The sequence below is a fragment of the Ictidomys tridecemlineatus genome, chromosome 5 (genome assembly GCF_052094955.1).
Source record: "Ictidomys tridecemlineatus isolate mIctTri1 chromosome 5, mIctTri1.hap1, whole genome shotgun sequence".
Classification (NCBI taxonomy): Eukaryota; Metazoa; Chordata; class Mammalia; order Rodentia; family Sciuridae; genus Ictidomys; species Ictidomys tridecemlineatus.
The window spans coordinates 143,603,077-143,626,375 of NC_135481.1; positions in this window are offsets into that span (position 1 = coordinate 143,603,077).

Sequence of the window (23,299 nt, forward strand, 5' to 3'; positions counted from 1 at the left end):
ACCCAGGGGCACTTAACCACTGAGCCACATCCCCAGCCATTTTTTATATTTTATGTAGAGACAGGGTCTCTTTGAGTTTCTTAGGTCTTTGCTAATTTACTGAGGCTGGTTTGAACTTGAGATCCTCTTGACTCAGCCTCCCAGGCCGTTGGGATTATAGGTGTTTCCCACCACACCTGGCTGGATGTTCAAGTTTTTAACATACAGTCAAACTGTGTATGATTATTCTGTTTAGCTGTGGATGTTTGGTGTGGTTGGTTTCATTTTGTATACATTGAAATTGTAGCTGACATGATAATTCTAGTTAATGAATAACCTTGGATTCTATTATTTAATTCAATTTTTCAGACTTCCATACAGCATAATTCACTCATTTTGATATTGCAGTTTGACAAATGTCTACATTCAGGTAGCTACCAGCACAATCAGGATATAAAGGAGTATATCTCAGCATCAACATTCTCCTGTGCCACTTCGTACTGAACAGTCCAACTTCTACTACACAGTTCCTGGAAACTACTGATGTATTCTTTTCTTATAATTTTGCCTTTCTCAGAACATCACATGAATGGAATCATATCGTATATAGATTGTGTCCAGTTCTTGAAACTATGGGTAAAGCTGCTGTAAATATTGCATACAGGATTTATTTATATGAACAGAGCAGTGTGAGGTTGCTGGATTGAATGGTAAATAAATATTTTACTGAGTAAGAAACTGCCAAATGCTTTTCCAAAGTGACAGCAATATAATTTCAAGATCTCTCACTATCTATGTTTCCCCTCTCTGGATGATTCATGTAAGGTATGGAAAAAAGGAATTTGGTACTATATTATAGGTGTGGTTGTATTACTGCCAGCCATATGGACATACATTCCATGAATTCCTTTGTTATTCTTCTAATGCCCGTGATGACCCTCTTTTATGATTGATGCTGGTAATTTATGTCTTGTTTTCACTCTTTTTTGTTTTATTAGGTTGGCTAGAGCTTTGTACCTGTTGATATATTCAGTGAAACTGCTTTTTGATTTGTTGATCTTTTGTTCTCATTTTCAATTTCATTGATTTCTGTTCTACTTTTTATTTCATTTCTTGTGAATGCTCATCTTCTCTAGTTTGTTCATCTTCTTCTTTAGTTTGCTCATCTTCTTCTGATTTCCAAAGGTGGAAGCTCAGTAACATTATTAAGCTTAGATTTCACCTTGTTTTCAGTCATAGGCATTTAATGCTATGCATGTCTTTCCAAATATTCATTTTGCTGTTCCTCACACATTTTAATGAACTGACTTTCCGTTTTTATTTATTTCAAAATATTTCTAAATTTCTGTTGTAACTTATTTGCCTGATAGGTGATTTAAAAGTGTGACCAATATCTAAATGTATAAGAATTTTATAGTTATCGTGCTGTTATTGATTTCTTATTGGAATCTGGTGTGCACTGGGACTATGCTTTGGTTTCTATTATTTGAAATGTGTTAATGTATGTTTTATAGTTAAGAGAGTGTTCTATTTTGGTAAATGTTCCATGTGCTCTTGATACAATTATGTATTCTATTATCATTTAATGGAATTTTCTATAAATTTCCATTAGATTAAGTTGATGGCTGTGTTCAGCTCTTATATATTTTGCCATTTTCTGCTTACTTGATCTACTAATTAATGAGAAAAGACTGTTAAAGCCTACAAATATAAATGATGAATTCTATGTTTTACCTTTAAGCTATGTCAGTTTTTGCTTATTGCATTTTCATGAACTGTTGTTAGGTACATGCATATTTAAGATGGTTCAATCTTCAAGGAGAATTGACCATTTATCATTATATAATATATCTCTTTAACCTTAATCAACTTACTTGTTCTCAAGTTCTTTTTGTCTGAAATTAATATAATATAGCTATTCCATCCTCCTTTGGTTGCTATTAGCATGGTATGTTCTTTCACTTTTAACCTAGCTGAGCCTTAGTATTTAGAGCTGGTTTCCTGAAGATAGCATGTAGTTGGGTTTTGGTTATTTTTTGCTTGTTTTGATTTTTAAGAATCAAATTAGACAATCTCTTTCTTTTAATTGGTGTGTTTAGACAAATTACATTTAAAGAGATTACTGATGTAGTTTAAATTTGACCATATTTTCAACTATATTCTGCTGCCTTTGTGTTTTGATTTATGTTCTTTCCCATACCACTCATTTTGTTTTCTTTCTCTTTTGGTCCTCCTTGGATTTCATTAAAAATTTTCTTTCTTTTTTTTAATGATCACAGTTTATCTCCTATCTTGATGTAGCATTTATATTTTTTTTAAAAAACTTTAATGTTATTCCTCTATATTGTAATATATATTTTTTTCTAAGTCCACCTTCAAATAACACTATCACTTCACATGTAGTACATCTATAAAAAAGGGATTCTAAATTTGTATCCCCCTTTCCTTATGAAATAGCTGTTTGGTACTTCACTTATCTTTATGCTGAAAAATTCAAGCACATTATTACTGTTATTGCTTTAAAGTTCTTTAGGTAAGTTAAAAGAGAAGCACTGGAAATATTTTACCTACATTTATTTGTCTTATCTTCTTCCTTATTATTCCTTTTTACTGCAGATAGAAACTTCTGACAGTATCATTTCTCTTCAAACTAAAGTATATTATTTTTCTCTCTGTGGGTTATATTTCATGGTAATGTATTTCCTTAATTGAGGTCTTTATTTTTCCTTCATTTTTAAAGGATATTTTTGTTGAGTGGAGTTCTAGGTTGGCAAGTTTTAATTATTTTTCTCTTCTTTCTTTGTAAATACTTAAAAAATTTTCCCTGTTTTCAGCTTTCATGATAAGAATTTACAAGCCTTCTCCAAGATTATCATTCTGTCTTTTGTTTTTCTGTAGTTTAATGTCATATGGCTTGTATTTTTTTTTTGGTATTTATGTTTATTCTGTGAGTTGCTTAGACTTGTGATTTGGTATTTGTCAAGACACACACACACACACACACACACACACTTTTAAAAACAGTTCTTAACTATTCTTTCTTTAAATGTTTTTCTGTGCCACTTTTTCATATATTCTGTTTGTATGTGCATTATAACTGTTAATATTACTCCTTAGTTCATAAACATTTTGTATTTTTATGTCATTCTTTTTATTTTTAAATTTTATTTATTTGTTTTCTTTGTATATCACTTTAGAAAGTTTCTGTTGGCTCATCCTTAAGTAACAGATTCTTTAGTAGCTGTATCAATTCTACCAGTGAGCCTACTGATGGCATTCTTCATCTACATCACTGTTTGTCTGCTTTTAGATGTCTAGTATTAATTTTGACTATGAGAGTTTCTTTCACCTCATTGCTTATATTACTCATCTGGACTTACGTGTTGTCTGAATTTTTCTTTAACATATGTTGTTTTGTGAATGTTTGTCCCCTCCGAACTCATCTGAAGTTTAATTGCATTTTAACAGTACTAAGAGATGTGATCTTTAAGAAGTGATTTAGGCCCTGACGGCTTCCCTCCCATAAGTGGGTTTCATATTAATAAAAGGGATCTGGTGCCCATACTCTTGCCTTTGGACCTTCCAACCTTTACCAGGTGAGGAGTCATGCAAAGGACAGAGCATGAGAGGTGCTGTCTTGGAAGAAGGGACAGACACTGAGGCTGCCAGCACCACGTCCTTAGATTTTTCAGCCTCTTAACAGTTGATATATTTCTAATAACTGACCCATCTCTGTTCCAGTTATTCTTTGCTATATGTAGGGAATTGGTTCCAGGCTCTGTCAGGGATGCTCAGATCTCTTATACTAAATGGCATAATTACATATAACCTACACACATCCACCCTTTTGCTTTGTTCAGATTGTTTAAAATACCTAATACAGCGCAAATATTATGTAGATAATTGTTATACAACATTGTTAAGGAAATAGTGACAAGAAAACCATGCCTGTAACTTTCAGTACAGAGGAAATTTTATTATTTTATTTTCCTAATGTTTTTTATCTGCAGTTTGTTGAATCCATGGATGTGGAACCTATGGATACAGAGGGCCACATACATTCTAATGTAGTAACGCAAAGCACACTACCACAAGTTATGAATCATGGTTATTTCAAATTTCTAGTCTAATAATGCCAACATCTCTGTCAAACATGCATCTGATTCTGATGATAGCTATGTCTCTGACAGTGCTTTTTCTTCATTTTTGGCATGTCTTGCTTTCCAGGGTCCCTAGATTTGTGGATTCTTAAGAACTCCCAGCTAATTTTATGTTTGGTCAAAAAACACTTAAGAGTTTTTTGCACATGTTGTCTTTGCTAATGTTATAATATCTTAAGTATAACAGTATTTTCTTGCTCCCTAAAAATTCATTTTACAATGTTCTTTTCCAGATGAGCGAGCAAATATCTTGAGAGACATCTTCGTTCTTGCTAATATGTCTGAGATGTGGTGTATTTCCCTGTCAGGAGAATTATACAGCAGTCCAGAGAATGAATTTTTATAATAGAACTTATATATTTTAATACAGAGTTTCCTGACGTGTTTGTTTTACTAGTCTAGACTTACTTCATCAAGAAAGTATTTCGAGTTCATTTCCTAAGTACATTATTAAAAAATAATATGTTCAGTCCCACCAGCAATGTAGGAGTGTCCCTTTCGCCTCACATCCTCACCAACATGTATTGTTGCTTGTATTCCTGATAATTGCCATTCTGACTAGAGTGAGATGAAATCTCAGTCTAGTTTCAATTTGCATTTCTCTAATTGCTAGCCATATTTTTTCAAATATTTGTTGACTCATTATATTTCTTTTTCTGTGAAGTATCTGTTCACTTCCTTTGCCATTCTTTGATTGGGTTATTTATTTATTTATTTGTTTGTTTGTTTATTCTGTGTGTGTGTGTGTGTGTGTGTTAAGGTTTTTGAGTTCTTTATATATTCTGGAGATCAATGCTCTATTTGAGGTGCAGGTAGCAAAGATTTTCTCCATTATGTAGGCTCTCTCTTCAGGCTCTTGATGTTTTCTTTGCTGGGCTTTTTGGTTTGGTTCTATCCCATTTGTTGAATCTTGATTTTATTTCTGGCACTTTAGGAGTCTTGTTAAGGAATTCGGTCCCTAAGCAGAAATGATGTAGATTGGGCCTACATTTTCTTCTATTAGGGGCAGGGTCTCTGCTCAAATGCCTAAGTAAATCCTTGATCCACTGTGAATTGACTTTTGTGCAGGATGAGAGGGGTTCAGTTTCATTTTGTTGCATATGGATTTCCAGTTTTCCCAGCACCATTTGTTGACGAGGCTATCTTTTCTCTAGTCTATGTTTTTGGCACCTTTGTCTAATATGAGATAACAGTATTTTTGTGGGTTTTTCTCTGTTTTTTTATTTTTTCTGTTCTGGACCACTTGTCTACATGTCTGTTTTGGTGCCAATATCATGCTGTTTTTGTTACTATAGCTCTGTAGTATAATTTAAAGTCTGATATTGTGATGCTTCCTGAATCACTTGCTAAGGGTCTTCTTGCTTAGGGTTGCCATGGCTATTCTGGGTCTCTTATTTTTCTTAATGAATTTCATGACTACTTTTTCTATTTCTGTCAAGAATGTCATTTGGGATTTTAATAGGAATTGCATTAAATCTGTATAGCAGTTTTGGTAGTATGGTCATTTTGACAATGTTAATTCTGCCAGTCAAAGAGCATGGGAGGTCTTTCCATCTTCTATTGTCTTCTTCAGTTTCTTTCTTTAGTGTTCTGTAATTTTAATTTTAGAGGTCTTTCAGCTCTTTTGTTAGATTTATTCCAAAGTATTTTATTTTATTTTTTTAATGCTATTCATTGCAAATGTGATAGTTTTTCTAATTTCTCTTTCAGTTGATTCATAACTGATATGTAGAAACACAATTGATTTATAGGTGTTATGGAAAGTAATATGGAGATTCATCAGAAAACTTGCAATGAAATCATCATTTGACCCAGTTTCCCACTCCTTGGTTTATACCCAGAGGACTTAAAATGAGCATACTACAGTGAAGTAGACACATCAGTGTTTATGGCAGCTAAATTCACAATAGCTAAAATATGGAACCAATCTAGCTGCCCTTCCACAGATAAATGGATAATGAAAATGTGGTACATATACAGCGTGAAATATTACTCAGCCATAAAGAATGAAATTCTGGCTTATGCCAGTAAGTGAATGGAACTGGAGAATATAATGCTAAGTGAAATAAGCCAATTAAAAAAAAACAAAGGCCAAATGTTTTCTCTGATATCCAATGCTAACTCATAGTCAGGGAAGGGTGAGGAAGAATAAAAATACTTGGATTAGACAAAGGGGAATGAAAAGAAGTTAGGGGGAATGGAAAAAGGAAAGATAGTAGAATGAATTAGATATTACAATCTAAGTGCATATATGATTACAAGACCAATGTAATTCTACATGTACAACCAGAAAAATGAGAAGTTACAGTCCATAAAGGTATAATATGTCATACATTCTACTGTCATGTATAACTAATAATAAAAAAATTAAAAATACTACATGGGATCCAATTGACCTTTTTAATTTTGCCATTTACACAAAATACCATCCTTCATTAATTTTATGAGAATAAATATTTAGTTTCTTGGAATTCTTTAATAACAAAGAGAATTGAACAACAGCAGAGAAGGTAGAGAGGGATGTTGGGAGGGGAGGGGAGGGGAGGGGGGATAGTAGGGGATAGGAAAGGTAGCAGAATACAACAGTCACTAATATGCCATTATGTAAAAATGTGAGTATGTAACAGAAGTGAGTCTGTATTATGTATTTGGGGAGTTCAAAACCCAATTGAGTCGAATGTATGAAAGATGATATGTCTTGAGCTCTGTAATGTTTTGAACAACCAATAAAAAAAATAAATAAATAAATAAAAACTGAATGCCAAAAAAAAAAAAAAAGAGATTACAAAATTCTCTCCACAGATTGTAGTATACCAAGAACAATCAGAAGGCATGCTGACATAGCCACTGTGCAGTGTTCAACCTGGCCAACTGTATAATTTATGATGACAACAGAACATTTTGGGCATTTTTGTCAGTTTCTGGTGGCATAAAAATAAGCCTCCATAAGTTTACACCTGGAGGAAAAATCCTGTTTCTGTGTGATGATCTTACCTGTTTTATCCTTCTGGTGCATATTTCATGGAGGCAGCTGGGTTGTGCAAATTATTGTTGAAAAAACATTGTAGAATAAATAGGTGCTGGCAAATAAACAAAGCAGAATTAAAAGTATAAAACTATTAAACTGTATTTTACTAATGCAACTATTTAAAATTAGCTAGGTACAATGTTGATTTTTTACCATGTATGCATTGCGATATTTATTACTCAGTGCAAAGGTCTGTATACCAAAGTTTTATCATATTACAGACATTTAGCTAATCAATTATAATAGATTATTTCCCAAAGAATCAGGTGCATATTTGTGTTAGTCATGGCTACGTTGCTGTAACCAAAATACCTGACAAGGACAATTTAGAGAAGGGAAGATTTATTTGGGGCTCACAATTTCAGAAGTCAGTCTATGGTTGGCTGACTCCATTTCTCTTGTCCTGAGGAGAGGCAGAACATCAAGGCAGAAGGGTGTGGTGGAGGACAGAAACACAGCTCATGGTATCTAGGAATCAGAGAGAGAGGAAGAAGGGTCCAGATACAAGATATGATCCCCAATGATTTCTTTCCTTAAGTTATGCCCCACCTACCTACAGTTACCACCAGTATTCCTTTTAGATTACTAATCTACTCAAGTGGATTAATTCATTGGTAGGTTACAGCTTTCTTCATTGCCTAAAACCCCACCCTCAGCCTTTTTTTCATTAGGGATCATGTTTCAAAACATGAGTTTTTCGGGGGATATTTCTAGATCCAAACCAAAACAATATTAAATTTAATAATTTATAAATCTTCACTGTAAAACTCAAAAGTAGTATGCAAATGTTTATATCTATATGTTTGACTTGTTTTGGGGCTGATAGTAATGATAATGGAGAATATTTTCCTTGACTTTATCACAATCCAATTGACTTCTCTTCTGGGATGGAATGTTTCCTAGGTTTAAGATTATTACACACAGTGATCCTTCAGATGATAAGTCCTTATTTGTGATATAGCACATAAAAACAGCCATATATAAGGCAACAATATATTGGAAGTTCATGTGTTTCCCGACGAGGTGAAGCAAGGTTTATTTGCAAGCTCTTTGGGCTCATTGACTTTCATTGCCTCTCCATCTGTTTCAGTTGGTTTGTCATCTTTAGTGCAATGGAATATGGTCCATCTAATTCAACCTGCAGTGCTCAGTTCATTTAACTAGGTCAATGGATGGTTTGTCAGAATTTGTGTGTGTGTGTGTGTGTGTGTGTGTGTGTGTGTACACACAGGGGGAGGGATATTTGTTTTGCTTTTGGTTTTTGTTTCTACTAAAACAAAACTAGGCACATAGCAAAAACATGGTGATCTCTTAAAAAATGTGTTTGTTACAAATCCCCAGTCAGATTCAATAACCGAGGTAGTATGGTTTTTTGAACTGTCATTAGTCTCAAAATATGACAGTACTTTTTAAGTAAGATGTCAGATCCTCCAAGGAATAACCCATTGCTACACGACACTAAAAGTCATAGATAATAATTAATAGCAGTTGACATGAAGAGTGGAAATGGGGGGAGGATTTTAACCATTTTACTTACTGCTATATTGTATGAATTTTTAAACCAAATTATTGTATTTGAAATATAAAATAAACAAAAAAATTAAGGATAGATACAGTTTTTTACATTTCCTTGGTATTTATGCTCTGAGCCAGTGTGTGATATGATGAAATTGAGGGGTCCCGCACATATACAGGTTTAGTTATACTCCATATTTTTGATTAGTTGAGAGCAACCTTGAGGCATTTCTTTCCTTTATTTTACTTATGTTTTTAACTTTCTTTCCTTTGTTATTCATTTTCTGCTTTTCGAATAACATAACATGAATCACTTGGTACATCAATAATGTTATACAACCATCACCTCTACCAAGTTCCAAATTATATTCAATATCTCTCTCTATGTATAGTGTACGAAATAAACAGTTGTCTCCCATGTTGCTTTTCCCCCAATCCTTGGAAAGCACCAATCTGCTTTCTATTTCTGTGGATTTACCTATTTTGGATACTTCCTGCAAATGGGATCACACAGTATGTGGTCTTTGTGTCTGGAAGTTAGCATAATGATTCCAAAGTTTATGCACATTGTAACCTGTATCAATATTTCTTTTTATGGTTGAATAATATTCTATTATATGGATATATCAAATTTGTTTAGTCATCCATTTATTGATGGGCATTTTGTTCTGTCCACTTTTTGACTCTCATGTGTAGTGCTGCCATGGACACTTAGGCACAAGTATTTGTTTGAATATGTTTTATACACACACACACACACACACACACACACACATTATTGCTGATTCAGAGGGTAACTCAATGTTTAAGTTTTTGAGAAACCACCAAATTGTTTTCCACTCTAGTACTCTAACCAATCAATCTTTCTTTCTTTCTCCTTTCTCTTTCTCTTTCTTTTTTCTTTCTGAAATTTTCTTTCTGGAGACATCAACACAACTAGTTCTACAATTCCTTTACACCAGTAGTCAGTGGGTTACTTATCAGAATTTTTCTCTGATCATGTAATGTAAAATAATTTCCCTATCCTACTGCTTTTATTCTCTTTATTGAACTTTAATCTTTGGCTTTGTCATAACACTAGTATATTCTGCATCATTATATGTTCATTTATCTACTAATTTATTGTATGTCTCACCATTAGAATTTAAGTTTCCAAAAAGAAAGACATTTGTTTTCCTGTTTACTGGTTTATACACAGCACCTAAAATAGTGTCTTGGTAAACAATAAGTGTCTCAAGAAGTATTTGTGCAAAAATGACCATTAATACAACTAATAGTATTGCAAAGCATTAAATTACTTTCTCAGAAACATTATACTCATTATGCAAAAATAAATTGCTTACTGAAGCAAAATTAAAACTTTTGTCATATTCTCTCCTTATCTCTCAATGAAATACGAAAGATTTAAAGTTAGAATATGTGTTAATGTAGGTTATAAACTCCCACATGGCTGAGAGTATGTCCTCTTACATTTGTTATAGGAAATAGCCTATTATGAGTGCTGAATTAATATGCATCATGATTGATTTAAAATGCATGGTGTTTTGCACTGGTATTCAGCCAACATCTATATTCAATTAAATAATCATTACAGTTGCCTGCATGTGTGCATTACACTAATGGCAAGAGCTATACTACTTGTAAGGGCTGGATTTTATTCTGGGGTGATATAGGTGATATCCCAGTCTGGGTGAGATGCAAAAATTTGAAATTCTGTCCTCATATATTAGTATGTGCAGAATGGAGAGTCAACACTATAGAACACCTAATTTAAAAATCTACTTGTGCATATAAAAAGAAAACAAAGGAATCCCTTGTTTCCATTGAGCTTTGGGGATAAGCTGGAGAACAGGTTTGCATTAAGTTTTACTGTAAAATGTGTCACTTTTCCTTGTAGTTGAATCTGCGGGCAACATCTCGTTCTGTAGCTAAATCACCTGCTCTGCCAGGTGTCCTCACCACCATATGTATAAATATTTGTCTCAATTCTTCTTTTTTTATCACTCTGTTTTTGTGTATATTAGAAGAACCAAAGAGACAGAGCCAAATTGCTAAGGAAAAGCAGCATCTCTAGCTTTTTTTTTTTTTTTTTTTTGGCCGTTTGGTGACTTTCTCTCTGAATATTCTCTATTAAAGACAAATTTCTCTGAGCTAAATGCAGTATTGTGCATTAAAAAGTAAAAGTAAAAGGTAGCCTATAATCTTTCCAAGACTCTCAAATAGCACAGATGTGTGAGCATCTTTCTCACATGCCTATTTCTTTGGGAATCATTTCATGCTCACGTTTTTTATGTCATGACAAGGTTATAGGCTTTGATGTCAGATAGACTTGGACTTGAATTTCACCTTTTCTATTCCATAGTACTGCTATCTTGAGCAAATTGCTTGATCTCTCCAGACCTCAGCTTGTTCATCCGTGAAATGTGTGAAACTGCAGGGCAGGGGTGCTGTGCCATTTGTCCTTCACATCCCTCCTCATAGGTCACCTTTTCCTGGAGACCTTCCCTGATGACCCTTTGCCTAAGACACCTTTGTCTTGGTATGTATGAAGCATCTATGTGGTACGTGGTTCATAATGGAGGCTCAGCTCACAAATTCACCCCCACCTTGGCAAAGCCCACAGAAGCAGTACTAAGACTGCAAAGTCCAGGTCATCCACATGCTTTGCTTAATTAATAAAAACAGGTCAGTGGATCCAACATGAGCACACATATTTTTGATACTAAGATAGAGTTATCCATTTGTACAGAGCTTAAGAGAAGAGTAGTCTCACCTCCCTCTTAACAAATAAAACAACCCTAAAAGGCAAGACAACAGAGAAAAAGAGAGTAGGCTCAACTGAAGTCAGAAAGCTGAATCCCATCAACCAATATTCAAATCAAATCCCTCCATATTTCTTCATGCCCTATTTATATTTTACAAAGGAAAGAAGCTTATTATTGATTTTTTTCATTGCATATGGCTTTCATGTGGATTTTGCCTAGAAGCAGGTTTGCAACACAGAAAATGGTGCTAAACTAGCAATTAAAAAATTAGGTAGTTAGTTTCTTCTTCTATTAATAGCTTAGAGAAATTAGAATGGTTGGTAAGCCATGTCCCTGGAAAATAATCTTGTCTCATTTCGCTTTTAATAATTATTATTATTTGAGAGAAACAGATACACAGTTGTCCCATTTAATATTTTAGGGTCCCAGAAAATTCTTGGCTTCCGTGCTGAATTAGTCTAGAAAGTTGGAAGAAAGATAATATAGTTGGTTCTTTGCCAACTGAATCTATTCAGTTTCAACATGTAAACATGATACATTTTGAGACATATTTATTGTTAAAACATAATTTTGAGATGATTATGGCAGTTCTTCTAAAAATGTGACCTATTAATAGTGAATTATATTTTCTGGTGAATGAGAATATCTATAGAAGCAGGGAAGGTTTTCTTTGAATCATAGCTTTGTTACATGCTATTTAATGGACTTGTAAGTCATTTAGTATTTCTGAGTCTCAGTGTTTTCACCTATACAATACGCATAATATCTAAATTTCAGGGTTTCAGGTAGGATTGAATTAACTAATGTCTCTAGTATATCTATCACAAAGGACTTGGATTATTTCATACACTTTTAAACAGAATGTGTAGGAAGCCCATAGAATTTACATGAAATGATATTGGAACTATAACTAGCACCTAGTGTTCCTATGGACTTTAGGGTCTAGTTTCCTTGTAAGATACAATTTTGTTCTTTTATTTAACAATTAGAACAAAACACAGCTTTTCATGTACTCAAGTCATAGAAGCATAATAGAAAATCTAAACATAACATGACCTTGTATGCAGGTCAGAATACCATGATAGAATTCTTTCTATATCACCTAATTACTAAGAAAGATCTGCTTGATATAAGGAAAATGATTTGAACATGCTAATAACTGTATTTAGATCCTTATATTATTCTGTTCTATATTCTAGTCAATATTTCCAAGCTCCTTGTGCATGATGATTCCTCTACAGGTTGTATATGGGAGATTTGGGGGCACTATCAATTGTGGTTTCTACAGGAGATGGTTTTCTCTCTCTATGAATATTTTGGAAATTAATGGTCTTGTATAATGTAACATTACATTCAAAGAGTTACAAAAAATGATTCCAAATGGAATAACTATTGCTACATGAGTAGTTACTGGCATTTCTTAAAAGATCTCATGACATATTCTTCACTTAGCATCAGTCCTCTTTCAAGGGAGAGCCATTTGACTTTCCATTTATCCAAGCTGACTATTACTGATATTAACTCAGTCACAAATCTTTACCAGCCCTTCCTTCCATGTTCTGAAATGTTTTCCCCTTCCTTTCTCCCTGTACCTGATACAGTTCCCCAGAATACCAGAGATTTGTCTTGATTTTGAATCTACTCATTGGTACAAGGACTCACCCCTCTAGTTACTTTCCCAAAGCCCTGCTCCTACCCAGCTGGACTTAACTCCACTGGACGGTCAGTCTTTCTGAAACTGTGCATATTCTGCCTTTATATTCCCTGCTGATTCCAATGGTCTTGCTGGGATGTCTCTGAGGCCGTGCCAACCTTTTCTTACACACACTTGTCTCTATTCCAGACAGGGAGAGGAAAGGACAGACCCTAGAGAACGTTTTAATTCTCTCAATAGACTCAATTTGTGAGTAATTTTTATCAGTGAAGCAAGGAAATTCTACTACAGAGGTTGACAAAAGAGTAAGCATCTGACAGCTTCAATAATTCAGCTTTCTAATAGTAACATGAGTGACTTAAGCAGCCAGACTCTGAAAAGATATATATTTGATTCTGATTCTCCTAAATCCATCTGTTCAAACTGGCTGTGATACAGCTAACTGCATGTAGTTTAAGTTGGCGCACATTAAGACATACAGCTTTAAGGCTAGAAATAGGGATGTTATTAATGAAAAGAAATTATTCATAGTTTCCCATAGCCTCTTTGATACATAATCTGGGCTCTTGGGGTAGAAGAGTCATATTCTAAAATATCTGTGGATATTAAGCTTCCGGTTAGAAATCAAACACATAAACACTTCCATTTTTCAAGTGTAAATCAGGGAATATGTAGCTTCTCACCTTTGTGATGACTTACTAAGATGCATTGGTTACAATTCTTTAGTTTCTCTGTTTTTTAATTCAGATGTCTTCCTTTGCCAAGTTTAAAAAAGAGAAAAAAATTAATCCTCTGAAGCTGCAACAGAAACATTTGGTCCTCTGTAATCCTTAGTTCTTAACCTAATGTGGCAGCTCACAGGGAAGCTGTCGGATCTGCAATCCTAATTGCTCTAAGTTGCCTCCCATGTGTACACATGTAACGGTCAGGAGTGAATGTGCGTTGACAACTCCTCTACTCTGTTCCATGTTTCGAAGCATCCTCACAGTGCACAGGGTTTTATGTCAGTGACTCGTGGGTAGGGTACATATGGCTGCCTAAGTAGTTGTGGAAGCTAGTCTATTTGGAGAGTGTCCCTGATGGGTACAGAGATGAACATGAAACTATGGCATTACAATGGTTTGTGAAACATGTGGTGGCATGAATTCAGTTGAAGATTGCTTATTCAAGCTGTATTCACTAAGGATAACATACACAAATGTGAAGGACTTCCATCAGGTATCTGGTGTCAAAAAAGCAATGTCCTAAGAAAAGGAAAACAACCAGGAATGTTTTCATTACAATAATTTTAATGTTTATTGAGTACAGACTCTTATTCCTACTTTGAAAAATGCATACGTGTGTGTGTGTTTGTGTGTGTGTATACACACACACGCACACACATAACAGGGTAGTTATTAAATCCATGTTGGCAGATGCAAGTTATCACTAAATACTCCTGAACTGAAAATTACATCACATGTAACTAGTCTTCTATAACAACTATTTTCTAATTTGATATCATTATAATTGGTGGGATTTTAATACAAGGTCATTTGCCCTGGAGAGGAAATCTTTCCCAGTGTATTGGCAATAGGTGAGGAATTTGAATTTTGTGACAGAAGGATTGGGACTTTGTGTTAATTATATTTTTCCAACGTGATGATTTAGAGGTCTGTCAACTTTCATTTTTGAATCAAAGGCTGATCCATTATTAGCAATAATAAAGCTAGTAGCTCTCCTTTATAGCACTAATAAACCCATGAGTTCTGAAGTATTTGGAATCAGATAGAACATGTTGCATCCACCTCACTGAACCTGCTCTTGTTCTCCCCAGCCCCTTCCTTAGTCTGGACACTCAATCTATTCAGAATGTAATGTTCTTTATCAGATCTTTCTTCCCAATCTTTTCTATGTAAGATATTCTATTGAGTAAAGTCCCAATGATACAAGATGTCCCAAGATACAAGATGTCTTAGAAGTCAGGAGGGTAGGGAGGAGGTGGACTTGTGTTACAGCCTACTTCATAACAATAAAATTTCTTTGAAATGATATATATTATTTTAGCACATACATGTGATTTAGTATTCACCTTTATTATGTATGTCTATACTTCTATATTAAATAATCTCTTCCTTTCAACTAAAGGAAGTTGAGTATTTTTCATGAATATTTAGTGGCTTTGAATCTGCTTTAACAAAGAAGTGACATATATCAATTTTAAAATTAAGAATTTGGTTCCTTTTTTTCTGCTAGTGACTTATTTGAATCAGTTTTGTGTAATCACTAGTCTATGGTCAATCCCCAAATTTCCTTTGTTAGCTAACACAATTTGGGGCTCAATTTTTATTTTTTCTTAGAGCCAAGCTTCAAGTTATGATAACAAAAATGTAGTCTTCCCTCCATCTCTTGATCAGAGTCTAAGGAAGGTAGACCTAGAGGACATACTCTGGTTTGGCATCAGCATCTAATGGTGCTGTACATTATGTTCAGCCAGAGCTCACTTTTATAGCTCTGCTTCCATCTGATGAAAACCCCCACTATGAACAAGCATGTGAGTTGATATACTAGGAATCCTTACTTCTCCCATCAGAGGTAGGATCCAGGGCCTCAATCCTTTAACTGTAGGGCTGGGCAATATAGAATGAGATTTCTAAGTTGGGGTGCTGAATGCTGATCAGTAGTTTGGTCTAATTTGTATGGATGTGCAACTGGAGTGTTCCATAGGTAGCATGGCTTCTTTGATCTTTCTTGCTGGGATGTGATAGAGCTGAGAAGGAATGAGCATTTATAGTTATTATTTTATTTTTTATTTAAACTATGTAATATCAAACAAAAAACATTCAAAATATTCTAAATGATCCACTTCATTAAAATGTATTCACTGATAACTTCATCCTCAATAATACTGATTGTTTCACAGTTGATTTTGTATGGTTTCCACTTACTTAAAATTCTTGAGGACATATGGATATAGCCTTTTATGAAGATTTTCTGTTTAACCTATGATTGATTGTGTTTATTTCATTGAGAAAGATTTATCTAGAATGGAAATCCAAAGTCAACTCTTCCACACAGCACCAGGGATACAAGATGTCCCAAATTAAGACTACGTTGGACTTCTTCTTTCTCCTCATTTGCTTTCACCCACTTGTCCATATCAAACCTAGCTGAAAACCTCAGCTCCTTAGATTTTTCCCTCTAAAAACTGATTTCCCCAAGCCTTACTGGAAACCTGGTTAGAAGGGTCGTGGGCAGTGTTCCTCATGAATCTTTCAGGAGGAGGAATATAGCAGTTAAAATGCAGACTCTGGAGCTGAGAAATAAGCTCAATAAGAACTGTTCCTTTCTACCTTTGAGTCCTGGGGCAAATTACTTTGTTTCCCATGGTCTCAGTTTCCTCAACTTTAAATTGGGAATGCAATAGATTTCCATCTCATAGGGCTGTGGTGAAAATAAATGAATTATTACATATGAAGCATTTAGAATATTTTTGGCCCAGAGTGAGCACTCAATGTGAGTAGCTTCCCATTATCTCCTGGTTCTCACTTTCTTTCTCTTTTTGTCACTTTTCAAACTCATGCACATTTTCTTTTTTGCTTTAGAATATCAGTTAACCAAGATTTTCTCTCTTGATCATACCTTCAAAGAGTTACCACATGCCCAAGAGATTTACAGACATATTTATTCAAAAAACAAATAACTAAAAATTATACTGGAAAATAAAATGTTTTTTTTTTCTACTCTGTGCTTACAGTGACTTCAAAGATCCATGATCATTTTGTTTTGAATCTTCTTGTTCTTTGAATTCAAGCTGGTCACTTTCTTCTTCCTTTCCTTTCTTGTTCTCAAATTTCTCTTTCTTTTTCTTGTGTGTCTCCTTCTTCTGTAATAGTTATAGTATTAATGCACCATTTTCCTTTCTTTGAAACTTGGCTATATATTCTCTTTACTCCCCCAAAATACTCATTCAAGCCCATTACCATCATTATTTCTCCCTGAAATACCATTTCTCATCTTTCCTACCAGCCACATTATTTACTTATTACACACACACACACACACACACACACACACACATCCTGCAGAACCCAATTCATGTATTATTTCTACAGAATAATCATTTTCAATTCTGCAACTCAGTGGCATTGCCTATATTTATATCTCAAGCAGTCTTGATTATTTTGTGTTCACAGTTAGTTTTTTAGGCTCTTATAATTCCTTTGATCTCAAAGCATCTTAAGACAACAAACTTTGCCTTAGTTCTACAATGTCCAATGCAGTGTGATTGAATGAATATCAGGATGTAGAAGGAAGAACTTGAGTCAATTTCTCATGCTGGGGCTTGGGAAAATAGAAAATATAAAGCACAATTAGAAACACAAGTTCTGTGGTCGGTCTAAATGCTATGTTCCACTGCTTCCTAAGTGGTTATGAGAGAGTATCTCTGCGGATGCACCAACATCCATCATCTCTCCCATAGCTTCCAACAAATTCATACTTCAGTCAACTGAGTCAAGCTCTTCCAGTATTTTGAATGTATCAAATCAGGATCTTGTTTCTTTGAGGAGTCCACAAGTAGCATCCTCTAGCCTTCTACAAGTCCAGGACTTTGGCTTTTATCTCTGTATTTGTAGAAGCTATCAGGCTCTATCTCAGTGGGGGCTCAGTGACCACGTGGGAGAGAATGAATGAATGGATTCGTGCTCCCACTTGCTCTACAGATGCATATTTATCAACAGTTCAGTTCAATACCTGCATAAAAAAGTCTGAGAGTATGTAGCTAAAGTATTCTGTAATCACAAGCTGAGTACTACCTACTAAGGTGGAAGAGAATGCTGATCAGTCATTTGGTCTAATTTGTAGGGATATGCCACGGGAGTAGTTGCATAGGTAGCATGGCTTCTTTGATCTTTCTTGCTGGGACATGATAGAGCTAAGAAGAAATGAGCATTCATATTTACTATTTTCTTTATTATTTAAACTATGTAATATCAATTTATAGCTGAATTAATGAAAACTTCTATACACCAAAAAATGGACAACTCTGGCAAAAAATAAGATTGGTGTCTAAAAAGATTTCCAGGATCTGCTGTTATATATAGACTTTGGATTTATCTAAGATGTGTGCCAAGCATGAAACATCATATATCTCCCCTGAAAAAAATCCTAAATGCTATGACATTAGCCACTTGCTTATAATTAAAGTATGTTGCCATTTCACCAAGCTTTCATTTACAGGAGAAAGTGCAAATTCCATCTCCCTTGAACTTTAGCTACTTCCAACTTTTTTTCTTTGTTCTTTTCTTTAAAGCTTTGCAACAAATGCATCCCCATATGCTTATATTAGTTAATCTAGTATTAAACATATTGGCTGTGCAAAATGTTGGCACCCATTAATAAATGTTTTCATTTTTTCATTCTCTCTCTCTTTTTTTAACTTTAGATTCTTCCTTTGACTACACAAGCAACAGCTGTCTAGCTGCCTGCACAAGACTGGATCTAATGCCTCTACTGAAATCTAGGTCAAAACACTTGGAATGCATGAATATCAAACAGAGTTTTCAAAACAGCAAATGAATACATCTTTAACTGGTGACATTTTCCTGTAGCATATGGCTGCAAGCTCAGGGGACTGAATGCTTTTTTGATGAATATGTTCCATCAAAATCTAAGGGATGGCAGTAGGCTTTTGCCACCTTCTGTTTTGCCTTATGAAATGATAATGCAAACTCATAGATAGATACAATGATCACCAGGCTTTTACCTTCAGACCTATTTGAAAGGTATATTTTCCCTTTTGGATGAGTTCCTTTGTCTTTACTTGAGTTTAGGTTTATTCCTAGCTGTCAGAGGTGACAACAAGTGGGAGGGAGATATTTCCTTCATAGGATAATATTTGATTGGTGGAAAACTTCAAAATAGGCCTTAACTATAGATACTCACTAGAGGGGAACTGGGGAGGATGGTCATATGAGTAACTTAACACAGCAGAAAAATGTTGATCCACATTCCTTTTGAATGTCTACATCCAAGAAAGGAATAATGACTTACCAATGAACAACAGAGAGAAAAGCCCTGGAAAATTGGAGGCTGGGTCCTTAGTCCTTGATCTGCCACCAATAAGTCAAATGGGACAGTGCACATCCTTTGTTATCTCTGTGACTTCAGTATCCTTCCGCTGTCTCAACTGAAAAGGCAGAGCTATATTATTTTCAAGGTTCTTCCTAGATCTAAACTCCCAGGCTTTGATAAGTTTGTGAAGTAGTTTTATTGTTAATGGTAGCATGTCATTTGGAGTGGCATGGCTGAGAAGGGTACACTTTGATTCCTGTTGGAGGGTTAAGATTCATTTCTTAAAAAGAAAAAAAAATATCCATACTTTTCACTCATGCCCAACAATAGCATAAGGCAATGGAGGAACTACTCTGGTTAAGCCAAGGAAGGGAGGAGGAACTCCCCCTGAGCTTCTCTTATCTCCTGCCTCTTCTGGTCTTATCTAAAATCTCTTAGTGGAAAGCTTGGGTCTCCACCAAGTTTAGTTTAATAACTACTAGTTTAGAAAACATGTTAGCAGTGGGGGTCATGGTGGAGAAAAGTGTAGAAATTACATTTCCTTCATTTTGCATTTAGCTAAAGTGTACTAATCAAACTCAGTATATTTCAGGTTAATCTTTAAGCCTGATGTTCTGCTCCTAGTTTTGGATTTTGTTTACAAAATAAACAACTAATAAAAACTGTGATTGTCACAGAAATCTATAAATGTACCATTTTATTCATAAGGTGAAGCTGAAATTCTTTGTCTTGATTTAGTAGTGCCTAACAGTATTTCTGAAATTACTTTCAGAAAAAGTACTCATTCAAAAGTGGATTCCCCCTTGTTAGAGTAACGCCATGGAGCCATTAAGTGTGGAGATTTATTATTGGTTGACTGCTATATCTAGTTTATGTTAATTAAGATAAGCTGTATGGAATGTATAAATACCTCTGTTGTCCTGCAATAAATGGCTCCCTCTCCTGCTGTATCAATGTACACAAGTTGCTCGTCACCCCCCCCCCACCCTCCCCCTCCGGTTAGTTTGCTGCAGCCAGACTGCGGCACCCCCTCCCAACTTAATCATTCTGTTCCTAGTTTTGTTCCTCAGAAGTTACCAGTGTTACCAGGTGCTTGAGTGACCTTACAAAATAATTTGTGGATATAAATGTGAATGCATTCATGTGTTTATATGTATATCTATGCTTATGTTTTCCATTTTAGGGAAGTGGTAAAATATGATATACACATACAAGTATTTTGCTTTTTTCCTTTAATTATATATCTTGGATATGTTAACAGGCATGTCTCATGTGCATACTTTAAGACTTCATATTCCCTCACTGTGGATACATGAAAATTTTTAAAACATTCACCCTTAAAAATATTCTACTTGAATTTACTTTTTTCTTTTTGTTCTATTTACTGACAGGTTAATAATGAATGTCAAGATATCTGTGTATGTGTGTGTGTGTGTGTGTGTGTGTGTGTGTGTGTGTGTGTATGTGTGCGAGAGTGCGTGCGTGTGAAGGTACATATTACCAGGGATTGAACCCAAAGGCACTTAACCACTGAGCCACATCCCCAGCCCCCCCTTTTTTTTATTTTGAGACACAGGGTATTCCTAAGTTGCTTAGGGCCTCACTAAGTTGCTGAGGTTGGCTTTGAACTTGCTATCATACTGCCTTAGATTCCAGAGCCACTGGGACACAAATCTATGTGTTTATGAATATATGTGAGAATATCTAAAGATAAATTTCCTAGAAATAATCTTCTCAGTCAAAGGGCATATATGTGCACATTTTATTTAGGTAGATAGTTCCAAGTGATGCTTATCTATAGCTATTATTTGCAGATTAAAAATTACTGACTATAGTTGAACATGTTTTCATATGTTTAAAAATTACTTTTATATAAAAAAAACTGTTCATATCCTTTGTCCATAAATGGAGTTAAGACAACTTAGTAGCCATCTGGAAAAGAAAATAAAATTGTATTTCTACTCTGTTTCCAACACAAAAATAAACTCCAGATGGACTAAAGATTTAGGCTAAAAATAAGTACATTAAAGTACTATTAGAAAACATGAGAGGATATTTTTTGTAAGTCATCCAGAACTAAGGAAAATCTCTGTAAGCAAAATACAAAACCTATAATCCATGATGCTCTAAGTGTGCTTTAATGACTATCTCAATATAAATATTGAAAAAATTAATGACAAATTTAGATGAATGACAATGACATATTTGATAAGAGTTGATTGCTTTAAATGGATTGTAGCAGACACCCATTTAGGGCTAGTCTGCAGAAAGTTGAGGGACTCATACTCTCATTCAACAAGCAAAATACTCTGGATAAGTTACAAAATCCTACTTTATTTAAAACCTATCAGAGGACTAAGAACACAAAGAAGCCAAAATAAAATTAATTCTATAATGCAAAAATACCTTCAGAATTACAATAGCCCTACAGCTGTTCTCATCCCTCCTGGAGCTGCAGGAGGAAAGAAGATGAGATAGTTGGGGCATGGAGGACCCAATTTAACCCTTAGTGTGTCTGTGTGGTCTGGAATGCCAGATTAAAATCCCAAACCAAGCTCTGTCAACACATGGCCAGCCCACCCCAGTGATCCAAAGTGCTATCATGTACCTCCCAAGCATCCATGACTGATTGATTGTTCAGGGGGAATTCACAAAAAGCTAATGACACCTTAAGTGTGCTCAGAGTTTTCTTGCTGATCACAAGAAATGAGAGAAAACTTCCAAGACTTGTAGTATTTCCCAGAGAGTGAGGCAGCCACCTCACACACACACCAACATATAAGTCTCAGTGAATAACATTTGTATCATTTTGCTTTTTTTTCTGAACTCTATGAAGAATATTCATTCTGTAGGAAGTCCTCTAAACTTTCATTTTTCATTTAAACTATATTGACAATCATTCATAATACTAAGTGTCACTGTCTCTTTTTGCTTTGAAAATTTGGTCTGGCTGCAATTCCTTTTTTCTTACAGGAAGTCAAGGTTTTTCTCCATGGCTTTATCTAGTAACTCAGCATTGTTTCCAGGGGACACATTCTTGTATGTGTCTTCCTGTAGATAGGTGCTAAAGTTTCTATTGTGCATATATGTAGGTGAGAAAATGCAAAAATCCTACTTTATAAGACTAGGCCAAATTATTTCCCAAATGAGTTATACCAATATATACAGCAACAGAAAAATATAAGAGGTCATATTGAACCCTATCCTTTCTGACTTTTGGTATTATCAAGAATTCTAATTTTGGGGCTGGGGACGTAGCTCAGTGGTAGAACACTTTCCCAGAATACATGAAGCTCCCAGCTCCAAACAAAACCAAAAACAAAACCAAAACAAACAAACAATAAAAACAAGAATTATTCTTCACAAGAGATAAAAATGAACAACAACAACAAAAACCCTTACATTTGTTTTGATTTGTATTTTTGTAATCACTGTTGATGTTTATTAGACAAATAGGATGTGTTTCTTCTATGAAAATTCTTTGTGTTTATATCATTTGTCTACTGTTTTCCTTTTTTTAATACTAACTTCTTTTAAGATATAAGTATTAAAACAGTAGTGTGAAGTTCATTTTTTTTACTTAATTCCTTTTGTGGAATAAAATCTTTCCAAATACAGATATCTTTCTAAATTTCTGTAGTTTTCTTAATAATTTGCTGATATATTAGAACAACTTCCTATCCCAATAGTCTCACACACATTTCTGTCACACATCAAAGCTCCATGGGCTATTTCTGATTTTCTATTTTAATCTGCTAGTCTATTTACCTGTGTTTCTACTGATGCTATATTGTCTTAATTACTATAGCTCTGTCATATGTCTTTTATCTGGTACAAGAAAGAAAAAATACTCTACTTTTTCTTCTTCAAAAGTGTATTATTATGGGTGGTGATTCTTTGTTTTCACACAGACTTTGAAAGAACTTTCTCAGATTCCCTGAAGAAGGATATTGGGATTTTTGAATAAGAATGAATTAAATAGATTAATTTAATGAGATCTGATCTTTATAGGATGGTCATTCCTTTCCTTGAATGGGTGTCATTTTTCTATTTATTTATACCTTATTTAATAACCTACAATGGAATTTTAAAATTTCAGTCTTTCTTATCTATATTTTTATTAGCTTTATGATGATATTTTATT